We start from the raw sequence: 20,364 nt of genomic DNA, 5'->3' as shown, positions 1-20,364 counted from the left end.
GTGATTCTTTCAGTCAGACTTTTATCTCCTCTACTTTCCAGTGATATCTACAGGGTTGGGTGGGCAATAAACATCAGCAATTTTATTCCCGAGGTTTGTGTTTAAGATGTAGATCCAGGTTTAATAATCATTTCCCCTAATATTGACATCAGTTCGTCAGTTTTAGAAAACTAAGACATCTCCAACTAAAAAAGATCATTATTGTCACTAAAAGGAAACAAACAGCAGATATAGTTAGAAGAGCAACTACATAAAGGAAGCTTATAAACTAAACCAACAGCAGTTGTACAGCTACATCTGTCACTAAACACTGAACATCCTTTAAAGCGACCTTTGTACCTGCAGCACCACTTCTTACTAACACAAGGTCAGGCAACCATTATCCTTTATTTATTTTAAGTTAATGATGCTGTTTACATAGTTACAGTCTCCATGTGTGCAACAACCCTCAACTAGGCTATCAGGAAAGCTGCTTCATCACTATAATTCACAGCTGAACACTTAATGCTGACTTTAAGACACCTAGAAAGGATGGAAGAGGAATGTTTGTGGAGAACTTCTTCTTTCTCGAACAATAACATTTTTTCAGTTTCTAAGGGTTTTTTCTTTATCATTATTATTTAGCCATCGTATATTATTATTGTTGTTTTATTTAATCTATTTATATAGCTCATTAACTGTTGATTTTAAAACTTATATTTACTTACAAAATCGAAAAGCTCTTTGTCCCCTCCCTCCCACACACACAGACCGAGCAGAAAGTTTTGGAGATAAACATGTGAGTGAAGATACGGAGCAGAAAGAAATATTTAACAACCAAAATGTGTAAGAAAATGTTCCTCCCTGGTTGCAAGACGACCACTTGAAAAAATTTAACATTAGACCTGTGCATTTCCGGGTTGTATTTATGGAGGGTTGAAGCTCCATAGTATCTACTTTTTACCATTTATAGACTATTGTTTGTGTAAATTGATTATTATTATTTTGTAGTAACTTCTTTAGGACAGTGTGCCAATTTAGTAAGTGTGTGCAATGCAAGTCTATTTGTCTTTGTGTAAATAAATGTGCCCATTGCGCACACTGAAAGATATTATATGTTTACTGACATTTAGTGTACCATTCATAGCTTTATTGGAGTGTTTAGCTACATTTGCATATATATATATATATATATATATATATATATATATATTGATATACTTATAATGTTTGCAAAGTGTACCATGCCTTGCTTGTTCTATATAGTATGTGTGAGAGACAAATTGTTTTTCTCCACTTTCAGTTTCTCTATTCAGGAGGAGCAGAGAAGTCTGCAAAGTGCTCCACTATCCAACCAGTATACAGTGGGGGCTCAATGCAGCACTGGGAAAAGACAGTTCACTGCAAAGCCAGAAGACTGCCCACCACTGTTTTCCACTATGTCTGCAACCAAAGCACTGCATGGTAGTGGGAGGCCTGTGATGCGGGCCTCTTTTTGCAGCCACAGGAGGTGTCACTGGCAGTACCACCAGGACTCTGAAATGTGAAGGGACTGAGTCCACACCTGAAGAGGAGACAATTGCAGAAAAAAGCCTGGAAAAATGTTTAAATATTGGCCTGCTTTTGCACATTGAAAGACAAATACTCATATAAACATAAATATGTTCCATACTGTTCAAACATTATATTTAAAATCCAAAATCATTTACCATTCAGTAAATTGTAAATAACTGCCAAAAATCACAGGGTTCCATGTCTTGTGGAAAACTGGGTGAAGCCATTAACTCACAGGGCATTTCCTGTCCTATTTACAGAAAAAATAGGCAAAAGAGAACAATACATGGGAGCTTTGACAAGCATTATAGTGGCCAAGGTATGTTTTCTAAGACACCTTGTGAAATGATGAACAACGTCCACTTTTACTTTCTCCTCAGCTGCCTGGATTAATGTAGAAAGACTAAGAGATGTTATTGTTGGTGTGGTTGTGTTCTGAGTTTAACTGGTGTTTGACAAATCAAGTACAAGTTACACTATCATCCTCATCAAGACATAAGTGATTTTTTTTATTTGTAATTGTATTATGAAGCCATTACATGGATGTGGTAATATTTCCATCATGTGAAGATTTATACGTACAATTATAGACGGTCTAATGTGGCGTTTTAGATTTTTTGCTCAATAAACTAACTCAGTGTGTAAACGTGTTAAGTACTGTTCTTTTATATTGGGACTTAAGAGTTAACATAAAAAATAAAACAGGTACACAACTTATGAGAAATACAAAACAGTTTTAAAAGAAGTAGGTAGAAGTATAAAGTTATTTTACACTCCACCATTTTTATTATATCGGATTCCTAAATTGTTTTCATCCCAAAACCAGCCAATGTTTGAATCAGTCTTGACAGAAAAATCAGCAAACCTCACAAGCCATCTTCACCTAGGACAGAAAAACATGCTTCTGTAGAATGAGGCAAAACGTCTGTTTATGTTTTTTTTTTTTATTCAGTGATATTCTGTCATTTTTACAACCCATCACCCCAAACTGTCCCTCCAATCAGCCTCACAAATCAAAGAAGGGATTTATTCTATAATTGATCAATTGATCAGGTATAAATATATATTTCTATTTTAATCTTTATAAACAGGCATGTCTTTGGACTGTGGGAGGAAGCCGGAGTACCCGGTGAGAACCCACGCATGCACGGGGAGAACATGCAAACTCCATGCAGACAGACCCCTGGCTGCAGAAAGACCCCCGGTTTTCTTTTTCCAAAACAAAAGAAAACAGCCCTGACCCCTGGGAAAGTCATTGTCGTCATCAAGTCCAAATAGGGCTTGAATCTGTCAGAGTACATGTCGAGAGGGTTTCTTGAGACATAATGAATATATATGCTATATTTCAAAGTACAATTGAAACTCAAACTTGGGATTCTGAAAACCCAGCAGGTCTTACACCTCTGGATAAAATATTGCATGTATGCTGAGAAATATGATATTGCAAATTCAGGTGGCTTCAGATTTTGAAAATAGATATGATTACGTTTTTGGTGACATAGATGGTCTACTCTTAACCTTAGCAGGAATCCGTCTTTGGCAGATGTTTTTCTTTCAAGCTGATTAAATAATATTTGTATAAATGTTATTTTATTTGTGTAAATATAGATTGTATTAGATTATTCCAGGGGGGTAATTTGGAATTTCCATATCAGATATGAATGGCATAATACGTAGAGATGATGTAGCTTCATTCAACAAAGCTATACTTTTCTTTTAGTGGTGTTATGAATACGTTAGAAGAGATATTGCCATATTAGTATTGCTTTAATTCTGAAATTCCACATTAGATGTGAATAACACTGTTTAATGTTAATACCAAGAGGAATCAGCCCAGGACAGATTTATTTTAAAAGTATTATAGATATGGTGAGGTATACCTAAATTTCCCATGTTAAGGGACTTTCATTTTAAATTCCACATCAGATGTAGATAATACTTATTGAGTAACATCTATAGAAACTAAACTCTTAATCAGGATAAAAATCATCCTTGAATTACTTTAAAAAGGTTATTAATGTGATGAATAATATTGGCCATTTTTACCAGGCTTTATTTTTGAAATATCTATATCTTAATAATTAATGATACAGGAAGTATCACTGTAAATGTTTAAAGATGACAATTTGACACTGAAGTTCTTAAAATATGTTTCCTTTGTTTCGATTGTGAAAACATGCTATATATTTGAGTCATGCTTTTATTTTGAAAGCAAGTCCATAAACGTAAATACCTGCAAGTACTTCAGCAAACTGAAGTATTCTCTCCGTTAGAGTCAACAGGATACAGTAAACCATCCCGACTAACAGCGCTGTCTAATCCACAATGCTCCTGACTTCTTTACCAACAACTGGCTCCTTTTCAGAACCAGTTAGCCACAATGAGAATCAGCACCTATTTTCTAGAGGCTTGACCTCAGCTGATAGGAGAGAAGCTGAGACGGTGACGCTGTTCCAAAGACTGCCCCCTCTGTTTATGTCCCATCCCTTTGGTATTTACATTTCCAGCTGCATGTTGAGGAGGAAAAAACAATACAGCGACCAAGGAATGTAAAAAAGAAAGATGGGAAAAAATGAGCTCAGGGAAATCTGTAAACAACAGGGATATATTGGAGGAGACTACGAAGAGAACTTCCCTTGTATTGCATAAACAAAGGAAAAATATATAGAATTAAAAAAAAACTGTACGATTTGAAAGTTTGTGGTTTAAATAAAAAATAAGCACAAAAGCAAATAGGTAAATTACAGTACTTAAAGAGTAAGACAGAAATATATATTTACATCTAAGTGATAAATTACTGAATAAATATCTTCTTTTTATTATTCTGTTGTATTTAATTGCATTCTTATTTACATGTCTAGCTACTTTTTTGGCCCAGTAATGTTTTCATTAAATCTTTTATTCATTTATTTCGGCAGGACTGATCCTCCATAGTTAATGCCTTGATTTCTCCTAAACTGCATCACATAATGCAGCATATACATTTTTTAACATTTTATCTAAACTTTGCAGTAGATTTTGTGGTCTAGTGTGTCATTGTAATTTGTTTAAGTGAATAAAAATCCTCCTGAGCAGTGATAGCCTCCATGACTGAACAGAAACAGGAAGGGGCAGCACCCAAACAAACTCCAACATCAACAAAACAACAAACAAGATGACAAAGTAGCTGTAGAAAGACAGAATACCTGCTCTGTGATCCAGATACACTCCTATACTGGAGGAAACTGGACCTGGTACTCGAGTTTTAATGTTGTTGTGGCAAAATGTGTAACTGTTTGTCCGACAGTCAAATGACCAAGATTTATCATTTAATCCAAATAAACATTCATCGGACTCTACTGATGTTCATGTATGAAACTGCTACACCAACTCCTCTTCCTCTCCACTCCACCTCCCAGTAACAACGTCCAGTCAGACTCTCTCGACTCAGGACCTGAAACCAATAAATTAATCTGTCGGGATGATCAGGATAAGAATGTTGTTGTTCCATTACTGTTACTTTTCTGTTCTCCTTAGATGATAACAGGTTTATGTTTGCTGTGTTTGCATCCAGAGTGATTTCTGGTTCCAGTTCTGCCAGTAAAACCATCTCCTCAGTGATTGTCAGTGAGATAGTTGTCTACGTGTCTCTCAGGAGGTCCTGTAGTTTACCTAGTAGTACCTGGACAAAAAACTTCAGAAAAAGGTTGCAGGCAAAACAACCCTACAGTACTATAACAGGCCTGATGGAGGAAGGCCTGAATGAAAATGTAATTTCTATCATTCCAGAATGCTTTAAGAATACCGATATCCTAAGAAAATCTCTATTGATCTAACTTACAAATATAGCGTCCAATGAATTTTCAGTACTAAAACGAAAATCCAAATGCAACTACCTATGTGTTAGACAACCAAACAAAAAGTACTTGTCATGCAAGTAATTTCTGCTTTACTTTTAAATAAGTGACAGATCATCTTGATTCATCTTTATTCAAAAATGAAGACAGTCTGAATCAAAAGTAAATTACTCATGCAATGTAAATCCATGAGCGCAACAAATTTAACTTAACTATTGTTTTATTGAGTTTTGTATCATAACTCTGTTTCTTATTAGAAGTGGATCCCTTATCTTTGGCATATACAAGTCTGTTGCACTGAAAAAAAAAAGACCAAAGAAAATCTCAAGTTAAGAAATAAATTACTTATTTTCTAAGTACAGCAACATCTTTTAAAAAGGTTAAACTATTGCATTTACCTTTATTTGTTGTGATATGGTAAACTGGCATTGATTCTCTTTACCTTACCATTTAAATAAGTATGCATTAAGTGTAATACATCCAAGTCTCTCCTTGTCATAGTTTTAATAGCTTTGACCCACATGCAGAGGAACACTCAGGAGACGGAGAAAAGTTTAACAAGTTTGCTGAAGGTTGGGTTAATGGATCTGGAATCGGAACTGGATTCGTCACTCTGCACAGAAATTGAGGACTGGTGAACAGGTTGCTACTGTAGGTGATTCTTACAGGTAGTGGAGAGGAGTCCACCTTGAGGAGGGATAAATTCAGAGCCTGGAGGGGGAGGTAAAGCCGCCGGCCTGGTTTCCAATGGTACTGCTAGATGAGCAGCCTGAAGGCTGATTTAGCCTGAGATGATCTTGTAATTCTAAACCACTAGATGCTTCACCTTGAGCGTGCTTAGATGATGCCGGTGCCAGTGAGATTTGTTGGAGGGTGGGCAGGAGTCGCTAGAGGCTGGTCCAAGGGTTGAAAACCCAGGGGCAGTCACCTGGAGTTTGATCAGGAGAATCATTAACCTGTACTTGGTCTGGTAGGTTCGCAGGAGCTGAGCCAGGGCTTGGAAATAACCAGGGAAGGAACACAATGAGAGATCAGAGAACTACACTCTCAAGAAGTGCAGAAAGTCAGTAGCTTGGCCAGCAAGGACTTACCGCATCGGCAAAACCCTCAGGCACTGGGGAGCTGACTGCCCAGCCTCTTTAAGCTCCTCCTGATGAGTGGAAAACAGGTAGCACCTGTTGTCCTCTGGCACCGGCAACACTGGCGGCATCTAGTGGTAACGCAGAGTAAGCACCAGGCAAAAAACACAAAGCAAAAATCCCAGGCTCTGACACTCCCTTCCCTTTTGTTTTGATAACAGTCCTGACTCAGAAAGTGAGGAGGGTTGGAGCGTAGCAATGGAAAACACAGCAGTAGCTGGAAAAGACAAGGTCACTTGGCAGTTCAACAGATAATCTCTTGCTTGCCTCTGCAACTTCTTCTTTACCCCTGAAAACCCAACATTTTAATCAATCTCGGATGGTAAACAACATTCTGAACATGGAACATGGATTGGTTTTTCATGCACGACGGATAACACTAATTCACTCCACAAACAATTACAGACAAACAGAAAAACGGTCAGAAAACCCACAGACAAAAAGTTATCAAACTGCAATTAGCAAACTCAATGAAGCTTCAGGAATTAAATAAAAACATATTTGTGTCTTTTCCACAATATATCTAAGAGCTCTGATTGTTTTGATTCGCTTCAAGTATGTCCAGGAAATAAATATATACATAGCAGGGGTTAGGTTTAGGACTAGGGTATGAATTGAGTTATTGTTAGGGTTAGGTATTAACTGGTTAGGGTTAGTGTTAGGGTCAGGGTTAGGCACTAAAAATCAAGGAAAATGAATGGAAGTCAATGGAAGTAACTGAAAAGTCCTCATAAAGATAGTAAAACACGGATGTGTGTGTGTTTGTGTTCCCAATTGTCAGTCAAGCAGGTCAGTTGAAATGGCAGAGAAAAGAAAAGACAGATTACAGACATCCAGTCAATTTTGAGGCATTTTGATAAAAATGTGTCCATATATCTGATCAAAACAAAGAACAGTAAACTTTGATAAAGACTCTTGTTCAGTAATTTTCTGCTCTTTAATTCATTTCTACAATCAGATTGATCTAGAATCTGATGTTTGTCCAATAAAATAATGACTGATGCCCTGGACATCAGATAAGTAGTATTTAAGTTTAATTAACTCAGCAAAGGATTCTTCATCATAATAACAAAACCCAATCCCAGCATATAGAGGCTGAGTGAATGTGGTCTTGACTCTGTGGAGGAGAGTCATGGTTTCAGAGACGCTGTAGAAAGACAGAATACCTGCTGTGTGGTCCAGATACACTCCTATTCTGGAGGAAACTGGACCTGATACTGGAGTTTGAACTCTGTTGTGATGAAATATGTAACTGTCTGTGTAACAATCTAGTGACCAAGATTTGTCAATGAATCCAAATCCTCCAGTTCTGCTGATATCCTTGTACGAAACTGCGACATGAACTCTTCCTCTCCACTCCACCTCCCAGTAACAAAGTCCAGTCAGACTCTCTACTCAGGACCTGAAACCATCCAGTGAATCTGTCTGGATGATCAGGATAAAACTGTTGTTGGTTCATTCTTGTTACTTTTCTGTTCCTCTCAGATAATAACATATTTCTATTTGCTGTGTTTGGATCCAGAGTGATTTCTTGTGAATATTTTAAGAACTCAGCTCTGGTCTTTGGTTCTGACAGTAGAACCTCAACTTCAGTGATTGTCAGTGAGATGTTTGACCATGTGTCTTTCAGGATGTCCTGTAGTTTATCTCTGAGCTCTGACACAGCTGCTGTCACATCCTCAAAGTATCTCAGAGGATGAATATTGATGCTGGATGAGTGTGTAGACTCACTGAGTGCTGACAGTGAGGGGTAGTTGTGGAGAAACTGGTTGTGATCCTCTGTGTTTGAGAGCTGCTTCAGTTCAGCATCTTTCCTCTTCAGCTCAATGATCTCCTGCTCCAGCTTCTCCTGAAGATCTTTGACTCGACTCACTTCAGTTTCCTGTTGGGATCTGATTTGCTGCTTCACTTCAGAGCTTCTTTTCTGGATGAGATGAATCAGCTCAGTGAAGATCTTCTCATTGTCCTCCACTGCTTTATCAGCAGAAACATTGATGACCTCCACCTCCTGTTGAAGCAGCTTCAGATCTTTCTCTTGGTCCTGGATTCTCTGCTGGATTTGTTGTTGACTCGCCTGGAGCTTCTTCTGCTTCTCAGTCCTTTCTACTGCAGCTGAGACTGTTTCATGACCTTTATGTTCATCGGGATTTCTAAGCGCAGCCAGGGGTCTGAGGGGGTCTGGTTTGGGGACCAACGAATTTCATCTCTGCTTTTGGGAGACATGGTTCTGCTGGCTCCCTCCAGCCTAGAATTACAGCATGCATTGGGGCGGTTCGCAGCTGAATGTGAGGCGGTGGGGATGAGACTTCTCCAAGTCCAAGGACATGGTTCTCAACCGGACAAGGGTGACTTGCCCTCTCCAAGTCATAGGGGAGTTCCTGCCTCAAATGGAGGAGTTTAAGTATCTTGTTCACGAGTGAGGAAAGAATGGATCGAGAGATCGACAGACGGATCGGTGCGGCTACCATAGTAATGCGGACGATGTACCAATACGTTGTGGTGAAGAGAGAGCTGAACCGAAAGGCAAAGTTCTACCTGTCGGTCTATGTTCCTACCCTCACTTATATTCATGAACTCTGGGTCATGATCGTAAGAATGAGTTCTCAGATAAAAGCAGCTGAAATGTGCTTCCTCCATTGGGTGGCTGGGCATTCCTTTAAAGATAGGGTGAGGAGCTTGTCCATCCGAGAGGAGCTCAGAGTAGAGCAGTCAGCTGAGACTGAGGATGTTTCAAATGCCGCCTGGATGCCTCGCTTGTAAGGTGTTCAAAGCATGTCTCACTGGGAGGAGGACCAGGAAACGCTAGAGGGACTGTGTTTCCCAGCTCTGCCCCTTATAAGATTTGTGACAGAGGAGCAAAAAGATTAATCAAAACACCGGTTAAAGATCCAATTTGTGATGCAATATCATTAATAATTCTATTGCTCACAAAGTATCTGCAACTGTTTTGTGTTCTTTTTTCATGCATGTATACTTTAATGCCAGTTGGAGATTCATGTAATAAACTTATGCAGTAGGGGGAGTATCTCTTTTTTGTAGAGCAAAACTGCTCTGACACAAGTAGTCTCTTCAGAGGCTGTGCCTGACATGCCTGTAAAGGACATGTGTGAAAAAACAATAAGTCCCACTTCATCATGAAAAACCTCAATAATTTTTAATAGTTAGCAATTCACTTTGTGAGCCCTCATCTAAATAAAAATAGTTTCTGTTAGAAAATGACTGTTTGGTTCACTGATAATATCTCAGTTTCAACAAAACCTGAGTTTTTATTCTGATGTGACAGTTGGCTCAAATACCAAACATAACAATGGACCAAGATGAGTTGCCACAATTTGGACTGCTCTAATAGATTGTTTGGTGACTTCCACCAAAATGACGCTTTTTTTTTTAGGTTGTGTTGCGTGTTGCTGCCACCAAGTGGACAAACGTTATTTAGCACATCTTATTTAATATGGTTAAAGATTTGCTCCAAAATTTGAACTAACTTCTAAATTTTTGTCTATCTGATGAGAAAATCTGAAGGTTAGCGTAAATATAACTATATCTATATGAAAGATTTATTTTCCAATATATGCAAATAGTACTTGTTACTCTACATCATACAAGTGTTGTACCAGTTAATAATGAATGAATTCAAATATCAGGTAACTCTTGTTGAAAAGCACACACTGAACTGGTTATATGCAGAACAAGTCTAATGGTCTTCTAGGATCAGGATATCTCCACACACAGCTGTTTTTCAGCCAGGAAGGTCATCCTTAGACTGGTTGGCAGTCTCTCTCTGGATCTGGACTCAAAATGCTTTAGTGTGAATCCAATAGTACACAAGTTAATAAAGGCAAACTTCCTGGATGAGCTCGGTTCTAGTCTCTAGGGAAGGTGCACAAAGGGAAAACAAATGAAGTCGGCTGGAGCACACGGAAATCACCCCGTTGTGATGTCTTTGGGCCCTAGATAATAGAGTTCAGCACACCAATGTTTGTGGCACATATCAAGGCTGAAAAATTATCTTTTCATTGAACCATTATTGTTTCATAATATGGATCAGAACATTACTGACTGGAGCTGCAGATGTCCAACTTAAGAAGGGAAAGGCGTTCAGACAACAACTTAAGGAAAAGGTGAGGCAACTTGCCATAACTGCCACAACCACAAAAAGTAGCACAAGTTATACCAAGATGTACAGACCCAGCTCAACTGTGCCATTCAATGTGTTTAATATTGGCACTTAAATTGGATTACACGTTTTTGCTCTGCAGATGATTTAATGGGCATATACAGGTCCTTCTCAAAATATTAGCATATAGTGATAAAGTTAATTATTTTCCCTAATGTCATGATGAAAATTGAACATTCATATATTTTAGATTCATTGCACACTAACTGAAATATTTCAGGTCTTTTATTGTCTTAATACGGATGATTTTGGCATACAGCTCATGAAAACCCAAAATTCCTATCTCACAAAATTAGCATTTTCATCCGTATATAATACGTATATCAACTTTTCAGTCAATCAATCAATACCGTATTGACATAATAACTACAGTTATAGATTTGGTGGAGCATCATCCTACAGCATATTAAAGGGCAAAGTGGTGCAAAATACATAAACCTAACTTTGTAAGGCTCTAGTGATCACTGCAGACATACAGGAGTTGGACAATGAAACTGAAACACCTGGTTTTAGACCACAATAATTTATTATTATGGTGTAGGGCCTCCTTTTGTGGCCAATACAGCGTCAATTCGTCTTGGGAATGACATATACAAGTCCTGCACAGTGGTCAGAGGGATTTTAAGCCATTCTTCTTGCAGGATAGTGGCCAGGTCACTACGTGATACTGGTGGAGGAAAACGTTTCCTGACTCGCTCCTCCAAAACACCCCAAAGTGGCTCAATAATACTTAGATCTGGTGACTGTGCAGGCCATGGGAGATGTTCAACTTCACTTTCATGTTCATCAAACCAATCTTTCACCAGTCTTGCTGTGTGTATTGATGCATTGTCATCCTGATACACGGCACCGCCTTCAGGATACAATGTTTGAACCATTGGATGCACATGGTCCTCAAGAATGGTTCAGTAGTTCTTGGCAGTGACGCGCCCATCTAGCACAAGTATTGAGCCAAGGGAATGCCATGATATGGCAGCCCAAACCATCACTGATCCACCCCCATGCTTCACTCTGGGCATGCAACAGTCTGGGTGGTACGCTTCTTTGGGGCTTCTCCACACCGTAACTCTCCCAGATGTGGGGAAAACAGTAAAGGTGGACTCATCAGAGAACAATACATGTTTCACATTGTCCACAGCCCAAGATTAGCGCTCCTTGCACCATTGAAACCGATGTTTGGCATTGGCATGAGTGACCAAAGGTTTTGCTATAGCAGCCCGGCCGTGTATATTGACCCTGTGGAGCTCCTGACGGACAGTTCTGGTGGAAACAGGAGAGTTGAGGTGCACATTTAATTCTGCCGTGGATTTATGTTTTTTGGATACAATCCGGGTTAGCACCCGAACATCCCTTTCAGACAGCTTCCTCTTGCATCCACAGTTAATCCTGTTGGATGTGGTTCGTCCTTCTTGGTGGTATGCTGACATTACCCTGGATACCGTGGCTCTTGATACATCACAAAGACTTGCTGTCTTGGTCACAGATGCGCCAGCAAGACGTGCACCAACAATTTGTCTTATTTTGAACTCTGGTATGTCACCCATAATGTTGTGTGCATTTCAATATTTTGAGCAAAACTGTGCTCTTACCCTGCTAATTGAACCTTCACACTCTGCTCTTACTGGTGCAATGTGCAATCAATGAAGACTGGCTACCAGGCTGGTCCAATTTAGCCATGAAACCTCCCACACTAAAATGACAGGTGTTTCAGTTTCATTGTCCAACCCTGTCTTCTGCAGGACAGGTCTTGGGTTGAACGTTTTCCTGCACTGAGGACAGCTGTAGATTCTCCTCTGATCTTCTCCATCCCAGTGGGTTTTAATACAGTTCATACAGTAGCTGTGTCCACAGGGAATAGTCACTGGATCCTTCAGTAGATCCAAACAGATGGAACAGGATATTTTTTCTTGCTCCAGATTAGGCATTGTCTGTACCGTTTCACCTCTCAATAACAATGACTGAGTTAGTTTCACTGGTCTGAGTTCAGATCTCAAAGACTTGTTGCTTTAGTGAATGCCAGATAAATCCTCATCTGACTTGTGGATCTAAGAGGAGAAACATGAAAATATATTAGTTCACAGCAAAAATAAGGTTGGCTTTCAATTCACAGAGCTGGATTTGACATTGTGGATAATGTTTGTTTCACTGAAATTTTAAGTAAATTCCAGGATCAGTCAATTTTACTCCATAGTCAGTGTGCGCCAAGGTTGGGCGATTGTATCGACCCTCTAAAATATGCTGTTTTGTTTTTTCAAGCGATAATTATGTTACACAGAGAGAGAGATCAACACCTGCTGATGGACTATATATGATAACGAAACAGAAAATGATAAACTACTAGACTCTTTAGAAGAAAGAACTACCTTCTGGCTTTCCAAATACCCAGCCTTGGAATTGGTAATACTTAGATAATACGGTGGATAAATGGCCTCCAGGGTGGTAGATCCAGAAGCCACATGTCTCCTTGTAGAAGTCCTCATGAAGCTTCTAAACCACTCTTTGTCTGACCCATTGACCAGAGCCTGTGTGCTATGGGAGACCCAGTGCATTTAAGCCCCAGAAAACATAGCCACTAGGATCATTCAAGGCCTAGGGTTCTTGGCAAGTGCCTGGTGGCAGGAGCCAGCCAGGCCAGGCCTGAACAAGACACAAAAGGCCATCCCATTGTTAAGAGATATTGGCTAAAAATAGTCAGGTTCAGCTCCACGGAGGAATGGCCTCCCTGATCTGAACCCGAGTGGTGTTTCATTGTTGGACTTCACGAATTGTCCATAATGAACACTATGTTCAAGCATAAGGGTGTTCATTAGTGCGCCTGGCACCAGGACACCCTAGGCAGGAGATCGATGATACTTTGTGGTTGTGTCTTTGGACCTTCAGCCGCATGTCTTGAGCGGTCCATCGATCACTACAGTTTAATTATTTGTAAAATGGTAAATTTGACTAATAATACAAAATAATGCTAATGATTACAGATGGTAGACAAGCTATTATTTATTTAGATTTTATGTTTAGAGCCTTCCTCCTAGTCAGGCCAGCCTCCTACTTTGATTAAGGAGAAAAAGACAGCCGTTTTGGTTTTTTTTTGGTCTGTCTTTTGTGTTGAAGGAGTGTGGAGTAAAACAGTTTTTCTACCACTTAATAACGTTTGTATTTAGAATATGTTTGAAGTCAACTCGGAGAATATTTCTGTTTTTCTTTGACCCTCCTGCGGTCCTCCCTAAACCCCCAATATAAAGCAGCTTGTTTGAATTTTAAACACCAAATCTATTTTGCCTGAAGGAAAAACTTGCCATTCACCACAAATTTAGTGAATGGTAACTTTGGGAACACTGAAGCTATTTGTTTGTGCGGTGAAAACTATTTTAGACGCTCTTGGTTGAATGTAATCTGTCTAAACGAGGCTGCTGCAGGTATAAAAACCGAGTTCATGTCGGTGAAAAAGTTAAATGAAACTTTCTGGTAAATCTGTGGCCGAGTCTGTAGTCGGTGTTTGTGGCTGTTTACAGCCATCTATTCTACGACGAGACGTTTTCCAGTCAGAAATATTAAGTAACTTTAGCTTCCACGTGTTACCACAATGTAATATATTTTGTTTTAAACATTTTTAGTCAAAGTAAAACTTTACGTACCTCGGCTGAGCTTCTCTTTGTTGTTGTTGTTCTTCTTCTGTGTTATTTTTTGGCGGTTCGCAAATAACTTTATGGTGTGCATTACCGCCACCTACTGGTATGGAGTGTGGTTCTTCATAGTTTTATATTTACTTATTCATTATTACAACAACCAAATCCTATTTATTATTTAAGTATTTTTGAAAACTCTAAATATAATTTGAATATGTTTGCTACCTAAACTTCTTTGCAAAGTATCTATCAAAATAAAATGTTCTTTAATACCTACAAATTCTCTCCTCAAAATTGTTCTTTCTTGTTCATATTTCTGACACTTTAATATTACATGTTCTATTGTTTCCTCCTCTCCACAATAATCACATTTTCTTTTATTATGTTTCTTTATTTAAAACAATGTAGAATTAAGTCCTGTATGTCCAAATCTTAATCTTGTAATTAATCTTTCCTCTTTTCTGCTCCTTCTTCCAGTTCTTACTTCTCCTACTATCTTGTTGATTCTATAAAACCATCTTCCTTTCCTTTCCTTTCTTCACCCCACATTTTTTGCCACTCTTTCTTGATTTTCTGTTTAATTATATTTCTCGCCTCTGACCTACTAATATTAATTATAAAGTTAATGTGGTTTTGTGTTGCCTTCTTTGCCATCCTGTCCGCCTTCTCATTCCCTCCAACTCCTACATGTGCTGGTACACATACTAATACTAATATTAAACCCATCCTTTGTATTCTGAATAAAGTATGTTATATGTCCAACAAAATGTCTGCTGAACTTGAGTCTGAACAAATGATTGTTTTTAATGGTTTTATATCCTCCACCCACTCCACTGCTAACAATATTGCTAATAATTCTCCTGAATATACTGATAATCCATTTGTGATTCTTTTTCCAACTTTTATTTTAAATTGTCTTATTATAAATGCTACTCCTATTTTTTTCATCTGTTTTTTACAGGAATTGAACTTTTTCCTTAAATCCCCCTTGAAAACATTTAAATATTTAATATGTACGATTTTATGCTACTTCAAAAAATTGTTAATTCAAGTGTTGTAAAATGTTTCTATATTTTAGCCATAAAAGACTGTTATTAATTATAAGTGCATGTAAACTACCCAAGACGGTAAGGTAAAGGAAAGTTATTCTTTTTCTTTAGACCCCAGACGATACATTTGTGGTGCTGCTTCAGTATCTGGAGGGGCTCTATGGAGGAGCAAAGGAAACAACAGTCCTGAAGGCCTTCATGCTGGTGGAAGAATCTGAAAAGGCACCAAAGGACATAGTTGTCCATCAGAGGGTGCAGAGAGACAGATAAGTGATCCAGCTCTTCTCCTGACCCATGGGAACTACTGGACTTGATGAAACAATACAGAAAGAGATTGAATGAATGATCTCTTTCTTGGAACTGTTGTTCCCTGTAAAAAATGTATTTAAAGGCCCACATGTTTTTCTTTACTGCTAGAATATAAAGAGATTAACACTTCCTCATTTTTACCACATTCTGATTATCAGTCAGTCATTTTCTACACAGTTTATTCCATAGTGGGTTGCAGGGGTGCTGGTGCCTATGTCCAGCAGTCAATGGGCAAGAGGCAGGGTACACCCTGGACAGGTTGCCAATCCATCACACAAACAACCAAGCACACACTGATGGGCAACTTATAGAGACCAATTACCCTAACAGGAATGTCTTTGGACTGTGGGAGGAAGCCAGAGTACCTGGTGAGAACCCACGCATGCATATAGAGAACATGCAAACTCCATGCAGAAAGACCCCCGGCCAGGAGTTCGTTATGAAAGCTCTACCAAATTCTCCTCACCTTCAAACAATGGTTCTGGGAGAACGACGGCATCAAGGGAGGGAAGAGCATCACGGATGGAGCCTTTCGTTACATCTACTACCAGAGCAACAGTTTTCCAGTAAAGAACAGAATCGGTGTCCTCCTGGCTTCCTACACCTGGGCTGATGACTCACATCTCTTCCAGGGTGCGACTGATGAAGAACTGAAAGAGTTGGTCCTCAGGGACCTGGTGCAGATGCATGGCGAGTCCATCCTCTCTCTCTGCACTGATGTGATTGTGAAGAAGTGGAGTTTGGATCCATACAGCCTGGATGCATTTGCTCTGTTTGCTCCTTACCAACACCTCCAGTATTCTGCAGAGCTCTTCAGGCATGAAGGCAGAATTTATTTTGCAGGAGAACACACAGCTTTGCCTCATGCTTGGATTGAAACATCTATGAAATCTGCATTCAGTGCAGCTATGCATATTAATGGTGCCGTGCACAAAGATTCAAGTGAAGCTCAACACCGAGATGAGCTGTGAGATACTGAATGTAGGCGACAGAACCGCTGGTTAGCTGCAGTGAAATAATGACATACAACTGACAAAGATTTGTTTGCAGTTATAAGAAACTGGACTGAATTGGACTATTTCTGTTTGGATTTAATCCCCTTGACATAAACATAAGAGATAAATATTGTCTCTGTTTAGCCGGATTATTAGAGCGTCCCAATTTCGATCTCTGCAAACAACTGCTTAGATGTGGTACCTACTGTATACTCTAGGTGGCATACATGAAGTAAGCAGGGTTTACTAAATTTATATTTGGCCAGTTTGATAGACATGCACTGCATTTTATGCCCACACGATATATTTTCAATTCAATTCAGTTTATGTCTATAGTTGCAATTCACAACAAATGATACGTCAAGGCACATTACATAACAAACAGATCTGATTCATATGCATAATTATTTGATCAAATCAGTCGATTGTATGAACAGATTTAAATAGCATACATTCCAATTCAGTTCTAGTTAAAATGCAGCGCAATAAAAGTGGTTAAAAAGTTTTCTAGTAAGGAAAACTCAGACAGAACTTTGTGACCAAGATGCAACAATTGTTGGGGTCTTGCTGTTGCACTATTTAGCAATACTATCTGAAATCTGTGCAGCTTTCGTTAGGATCTTTAAATTGAATTGTACGTAAAAATAATTTTGAAACGACGCTTAAATTTAACTGGATGTCATGATCCTTAGGTGTTTGAGTTTTGGGTTTCTGTTATGGTTCTGTTTTCATTCTTTTCCTGGTGTTTACATTACCTAGACTCACCATTTAGCTTACCTCTTTGTTTACTAGTTTCTTAGTTTTTTTTGTTACATTTAGGCATTCCTGTTAGATTTCTTCCCGTGTTTCCTCATTTGTTCCTTATAAGACGTTGTTCCTTAAAAGTTTGTATTTTAAACCTTTACATATATACTGTATGTCAGACGCAGCCATGTCTTTTCCTTCTCGTGCTCCTTCATACAGGCCGATCCCTCCCTCGCTACCTTGTCAGTTACAGTCAGGCCTCCACGCCTTATCAGGATTACAGGTCCTTCTCAAAATATTAGCATATTGTGATAAAGTTCATTATTTTCCATAATGTAATGATGAAAATTTAACATTCATATATTTTAGATTCATTGCACACTAACTGAAATATTTCAGGTCTTTTATTGTCTTAATACAGATGATTGTGGCATACAGCTCACGAAAACCCAAAATTCCTATCTCACAAAATTAGCATATTTCATCCGACCAATAAAAGAAAAGTGTTTTTAATACAAAAAACGTCAACCTTCAAATAATCATGTACAGTTATGCATTCAATACTTGGTCGGGAATCCTTTGGCAGAAATGACTGCTTCAATGCGGCGTGGCATGGAGGCAATCAGCCTGTGGCACTGCTGAGGTCTTATGGAGGCCCAGGATGCTTCGATAGCGGCCTTTAGCTCATCCAGTGTTGAGTCTTGAGTCTCTCAACGTTCTCTTCACAATATCCCACAGATTCTCTATGGGGTTCAGGTCAGGAGAGTTGGCAGGCCAATTGAGCACAGTGATACCATGGTCAGTAAACCATTTACCAGTGGTTTTGGCACTGTGAGCAGGTGCCAGGTCGTGCTGAAAAATGAAATCTTCATCTCCATAAAGCTTTTCAGCAGATGGAAGCATGAAGTGCTCCAAAATCTCCTGATAGCTAGCTGCATTGACCCTGCCCTTGATAAAACACAGTGGACCAACACCAGCAGCTGACACGGCACCCCAGACCATCACTGACTGTGGGTACTTGACACTGGACTTCTGGCATTTTGGCATTTCCTTCTCCCCAGTCTTCCTCCAGACTCTGGCACCTTGATTTGCGAATGACATGCAGAATTTGCTTTCATCCAAAAAAAGTACTTTGGACCACTGAGCAACAGTCCAGTGCTGTTTCTCTGTAGCCCAGGTCAGGCGCTTCTGCCGCTGTTTCTGGTTCAAAAGTGGCTTGACCTGGGGAATGAGGCACCTGTAGCCCATTTCCTGCACACGCCTGTGCACGGTAGCTCTGGATGTTTCTACTCCAGACTCAGTCCACTGCTTCCGCAGGTCCCCCAAGGTCTGGAATCGGCCCTTCTCCACAATCTTCCTCAGGGTCCGGTCACCTCTTCTCGTTGTGCAGCGTTTTCTGCCACACTTTTTCCTTCCCACAGACTTTCCACTGAGGTGCCTTGATACAGCACTCTGGGAACAGCCTATTCGTTCAGAAATTTCTTTCTGTGTCTTACCCTCTTGCTTGAGGGTGTCAATAGTGGCCTTCTGGACAGCAGTCAGGTCGGCAGTCTTACCCATGATTGGGGTTTTGAGTGATGAACCAGGCTGGGAGTTTTAAAGGCCTCAGGAATCTTTTGCAGGTGTTTAGAGTTAACTCGTTGATTCAGATGATTAGGTTCATAGCTCGTTTAGAGACCCTTTTAATGATATGCTAATTTTGTGAGATAGGAATTTTGGGTTTTCATGAGCTGTATGCCAAAATCATCCGTATTAAGACAATAAAAGACCTGAAATTTTTCAGTTAGTGTGCAATGAATCTAAAATATATGAATGTTAAATTTTCATCATGACATTATGGAAAATAATGAACTTTATCACAATATGCTAATATTTCGAGAAGGACCTGTACATCATTTCCTCTCCACGCCTTGTCAAGCACGTCCAAGTCTCATCTTCTGCTCGCCTCGTCAGATTCTGCAGGTTCTCATCTTCTTGCCTAGTCAGGCTTTCATTATTTTCCTTCTACTCTGTGTCAGGCTTGCACAGACCCGCACCCTCTATACCTAGTCAGGTTTGCCTCATAATCGTAGACCCATCGCTCTTCCATTCCTAAAAATGCTCATTTCAGATCTCCTTTCAGGTCCCCTCTACGATTAGCTTAAATCACTTCTTTCTAGTGCTTTCCTTTTTGCGTTCTATGGTCTCCTTAGGGTGGGTGAATTCACTTTCCTTTCCAATCTTTTCCATCCTTCTTGTTTATAAACTTTTCCTTAAACATTCTAAAGGAAAAGGTCCCTGCTTTATTTCCATCGCCCGTCTTAATGGTCCTTTTTGCCCATTCCAGGCCATGCTCAAATTTGCTCTCAAGACAGAAACTAGGTCCTCATAACAAGCATCTTTTCTTCACTCCAAAAATATATATATATATCTGCAACGACCCAAGGTCTCTCCTAAGCCGCTCTCCAGCAATTGGGTTGTTGGTCTTTTTCATCCTTCTCTTCCTATGTTCACCCGGATTTCCACTCTGTTCTATCTGCTCAACGTTTTCTCAGTTCTCAGTAGAGGGCGACACGGGAGTGGATTTTCTCTCCTGTCCCTTCACGCTCCCACAGAAAAATGTCTTGTCCCGTCCCACTCCTGGTAAACCGACTCCCACTCCCATTTAGAACGACTCCCACTCCTGTGCCACTGCCATTTTTGTTTTCTTCATTTAGTCTTTTGGCAATTTCTTTGAAGGACCAGTTAGGTCCCTGTTTTTAGCTGTAGCAAAGGCCAGTTAAAGTAAAAAGAATAATAATGAAGAAATAATAAAATATCAAACAAGGAAACAGACCATGCCTATCTTAGTTGAATAAACAAAATGTAAATAGTGGTATTTTACTCATTTATTAAGTGATTGTTTCCTTTGAACAATTATATTATATTATGTTTCAAGTTGCTGAAACAAGAGAACTGTACATGGTAAACAAAAGTGCAA

General features: G+C 39.3%; 1 pseudogene; it reads right to left on the bottom strand.

The window, feature by feature from the left end:
• Positions 1 to 1,416: 1,416 nt before the first annotated feature.
• Positions 1,417 to 8,834, bottom strand: LOC124881037 (annotated as a pseudogene).
• Positions 8,835 to 20,364: the final 11,530 nt, after the last annotated feature.

This window comes from Girardinichthys multiradiatus, chromosome 14, assembly GCF_021462225.1.
Source record: "Girardinichthys multiradiatus isolate DD_20200921_A chromosome 14, DD_fGirMul_XY1, whole genome shotgun sequence".
Classification (NCBI taxonomy): Eukaryota; Metazoa; Chordata; class Actinopteri; order Cyprinodontiformes; family Goodeidae; genus Girardinichthys; species Girardinichthys multiradiatus.
Note: the sequence above shows the minus strand (reverse complement) of the source record. Positions and strands in the feature narration are given on the sequence as shown.